This window comes from Poecilia latipinna, unplaced genomic scaffold (genome assembly GCF_001443285.1).
Source record: "Poecilia latipinna isolate Pla-1442-1.1 unplaced genomic scaffold, P_latipinna-1.0 Scaffold394, whole genome shotgun sequence".
In the NCBI taxonomy this organism is placed as follows: domain Eukaryota; kingdom Metazoa; phylum Chordata; class Actinopteri; order Cyprinodontiformes; family Poeciliidae; genus Poecilia; species Poecilia latipinna.
The window spans coordinates 214,826-219,400 of NW_015113010.1; positions in this window are offsets into that span (position 1 = coordinate 214,826).

The following is a 4,575-nucleotide window of genomic DNA, read 5'->3' on the forward strand; positions in this document are numbered from 1 at the left end:
TTCAAAGAGGACTGCAAGTTGTGGCATTTGTCAACCATGAGTTTATTTGAAAGGCATGCCATTAGCTTTTTCTTACATAATCTGACCAAGGACCACTTCATCCATATGGGTCATTGTTAAAGTTCAGGAGCAGACTAAAGAAGGATGATTTTTCAAAAATCGAGCCATGGTGAGTTTGGATGAGCTGCAGAGAGCCTCGGCTCAAGAGGGAGAGTGTGCCAACAGAACCGTTATACCACAGCTCCAAGGAAAAATAAGGAGAAACCCATGAGAAAGTCCATTTCAGTTCACCACTAGCTATTTTGATGACACTGGTGATGGCAGCATCATTCCATGGGAATACTTCCCTTCAGCAGGGACGGGGGAGGTAAATAATCCTGGAGGAAAACCTGGTAGAGGCTACAAAACACTCCGTACTGGGGCAGAGGTTCACCTTCAGGAACAACAACCACAAACACAAACACAGGATGGTTTAATTTAAAGTTTCACAGGAGAAGCTAAAGTTGCAATGAAAGCAGATGAGCAATCTTACGAATGGTAAGTTGACCAATAATAACCTGTTTTGCAGAATCGTAACACTGCATTACATTTGATGTCATGTCAATACGCCAACAACAACAACAAAAAAACTCCATTCATCAAAGCGTTTATGATTTGAAAACAAATTGATAATTTGATATTTATTGTATTAACTTTAAAACTGTAAAAGTCTGAGTTGCGCTTTTTCTCGTTTTTACAGTAAAAGCTTATGAATTGCAATTCTGAATTAAATATACAGGTTCCAAACAGCAGATAATTGTGCTACGGTAATGAAAGATGTTTTTAATGAAGCCTCTCAGTCGTCATCAAACTTCCACGTGTCACAAATCCCCAATTAAAGAAACACACTAAGGTCTCATAATTGCCAAGAAATGGTTCGACATTAAATGTGACAATTTATTGCCCACAGTGTTGCAATTTATTGCTCCTACTAAACCTGTTGTTGGCTCCTAAATCATTGACCTTAAGTGTCAGAAAGCCTTGTTAGATGAGTGTCCATGGTGATAGTAAGCTTGAAGCACTCCTCTCTCTCTCTCTGTCTCACAATAGCAGGGGGTGGATAGTGCCGCCGTGTATGGATGCACTCCCTCAACACACACATACACCCACACGCAGCCTCCCCCTGCTCCTCCTCCTTCCTGTTATTAAATTTGCCTGCTAATTTTCTCTGAGGGTTTTGTGTAATTAATGGACCAGTTTAGAAGGGCCAGCGAGACCCAAGACACCGTCACTATCCCTGTCCCTGCGGTCAGGCCATGAAGGGCCACTCCAGAGGCCCACTGGGGTCCCTCCAGCACGGGCGCCAGGCCCTGTCAGTCACATCCCCACCCAGGGATGTAGGCTTGTCTATCAGGACTTGAATGATGGAAAGATTGGACCGTGCGGTTGGTCGTGGCAGATTTTCCCTCAAGTGGCCGTGATTGTGCTCATTACTGCCCACTTACATTTCATCAGCGAGTTAGCCAGCCCTGCACGGTTAGCACCACTGACTCATTATTACAAATAAGGTTTGGGATTTAGGCCTGAGGTGCGCAAAGCCCTCTGGGCTCCCAAGTTTTTAAAATATACTTGGGGAGCTTTCTAACAAAAAAACACAAAGAGAGACCAAAACAAACATGAAGAGGGAGAATGAGAGACATGGTGCTTTTGTCTGATCAGATAAAACAAAGAGGAAAGAAGGAGGGGCTTGAATCAATATGTAATAATGTCCACTGTCGTCTGTGGCTGGCCCTGCCTTTTCCTGGATGAGTAAGCACATCCAAGCCTCTATCAGGGTTGGTTGTTTTTACACACAGTCTGGTAACTCTCTTTGAGATCCAGCTTATCTCTACTTTTCTCCATTACTATTTCCAAAAGAATTAAAAATAAATAAATAAATAAAATGTAACCAGTGTAGTAAAAGTTTAACCACAGACATAAATATTTCTCGTTTCACAAGTAGTGCATCATAGATGAAGTTTTCATGTATGGAAGATCAGTAACTCTCCATCAAACTGCAACAACAACGAACAGATAAGGCGATATAAGGTCCCACAGTCGACGGTACAGGTCAGAGTGCAAACACCAAGAATGAACTGAAAGACATTTTCCGTAGAACTCCGAGACAGCATTGTCTTGAGGAAGGGTTCGAAAACATTTCTGCTCCTTTGAAGGTCCCAATGAACATGGTGCCCTCAATCATTGGAAAATGGAAGAAGCTTGGAACCACCCCCAATTGCCGACCGATTTGGGGGTGATGAGTCGGGGAGGTGCCCAAGGACCTGATGGTTACTCTGTCAGAGCTCCAGCTTTCCTCTGTGGAGGAACTGAAAGACTCTCAGACCAGGTGAAATAACATCCTTTGGTCTGATGAGACAAAGACTGAACTCTTCAGTGTGAATGGCAGGCATCATGTTTGAAGGAAATCAGGCACAGCTCATTATCAAACTAAAACAATGCCTACAGTCAAGCATGGTGGTGGCAGAGTCATGCTATGGGGATGCTTTGCAGCACCAGGAACTAGTAGATTAGCCAGGATAGAGAGAAAGATGAAAGCAGCAAATGTACAGAGATATCGAGGATGAAAACCTGCTCCAGAAAGTTCTTGATCTCAAACTTGGGCGACCGTTCATTTGTCAGCATCACAACGACCTAAAGCACATGGCCAACATCTCAAAGAAGCGGCTTCAGAACCGCTCTGTGAATGTCCTAGAGTGACCAAGGGTTAGGGCTAAGCTTGGTGACCAAGTCCAGAGTTAACTTCTTTACACCATCTCTGGCGAGAACTGAAGACGGCTGCATATGGCTCCCGTTCAATATGACAGAACTTGATAAGTACAACAAATAAGAATGGGCAAAACTGCCTAAAGGCAGGTGAGATAAGCTTCTGGCATCTTATTCAAAAACACCTCAGGCTGTACTTGCTGCCAAAGGTAGATCAATAAAGTATTAAGCAACAGCTGTGAAAGCTTAAATAAATGTGATTTATTTGTTTTCCGTTCTTATTAAATTGGCAAATCACTCAATAAAGTTTTCCAGGTTGTCATAATGGGGAATTTGTGTGTAGATTTTTGAGGAAGTAGATTCATTTCCTGCACTTTGGAATAAGGCCGTAACATAGCAAAGTGTGGAAGGAGTGAAGCTCGGTGAATACTTTGTAAAAACACCATATGTTCGTTAAAGTGACCAAAATTAAATGTACAAGTAAGGAAAGCCAGAAGTTGCTCTTGAGACACTAGCTATGTTGTCAGAGAATTAACAAACTCGTATTCTGAATAGATATTTAGGATTAATAATAGTAATTTTTCAAGAATTGTAATAAAAAAAAATTTATTAAATCTTTTCTCCAGTCCTCACCAGCATTGTTACTAGAAACTGAACAGGTCTGTGTCGTTTCTCCTAACAACTGTCTCCCGTAAGGCGGGTGTGCAAGCCGGTTTAATAGTACTGTGACATAGCTGTCAAAACTATTCCATAGACATCTTCTGTCAAATTATATGAATCCTCCTGAAGTTAGCTTCCCAATAAGATGTTTTTGTAGAAAATGCTACACATGTTTGATGTTAAAACCCTGACAGACAGGGTTAATTTAACATAGGCTAAAACGCTATTACTGGTTTAACACATAACTTAACAGAGGGGAATGAAAAGGAAAGTAAAAAAGAAAAAAGATAATAATAAAAGCTTTTTCATATCCTCACAACCAAGAGCAAAACTGCAGCACCCTTTACAGTATCGCTATGTAGTAAGGTATCCTCAAAGACAGGCTTATAATAATATTAATTTGATTTAGTGTTATGAAAGCAAACTTGTTAAGAACAACAAATGAGTAAGAAAGTCAAACCCTCTTCTTCTCCTCTGACTCTGAATTGTTTTTGTTTCCACTGAATGTACTCAGTTCATCATCATCTTTTTTTTTTTTTACCTTTTTGTGATTATACATCCACCTTTTACGAGTTTTTCTTACAACTTACATCATTTTGGTTTACGCTGTGACACAAAACGACATAGGACAGAGAGAGCGTAGCAGCCGGAGCACTTGTTGAATGTTGCAGACATATTTCTCTTGTTAATTTAATCCGAACACTGTCCTGTTCAAATAGCTGGCTGACGAGCTAAGCTTGGGTCAAGCTCAAAGCAGATGCCACAAGAAGTAAACAGAGAGGGGTGGGGGGGTGATGAGGTGAGAGTAGGAAGATAGATAATAGGATATGAGATTAAATACAGTATGTCTGCCCTCTTCTGGTCAACGCCACCATCATCCACCCTGACAATTCACACTGGAGGGAGTAGATGGGGGGCCAATGTGATGGGGTGGACTGTGGTATAAAATTTACTCTACCCATAGACAACAACCTCTTGTATTTTATGAATTTTCTAAAACAACCTCCGTGCAAAACTCAAATATTTCACATCATCTAATATATGTCTTCAGTTAAAATTATTTGCGTGACATTATTGTATCATACATATCAAGAAGGAGATTATATATTCATATTGTGCACCTCGCATGCTGTTAATATCAATCCAATGTCATATGAAATGACTTGTCTGGGT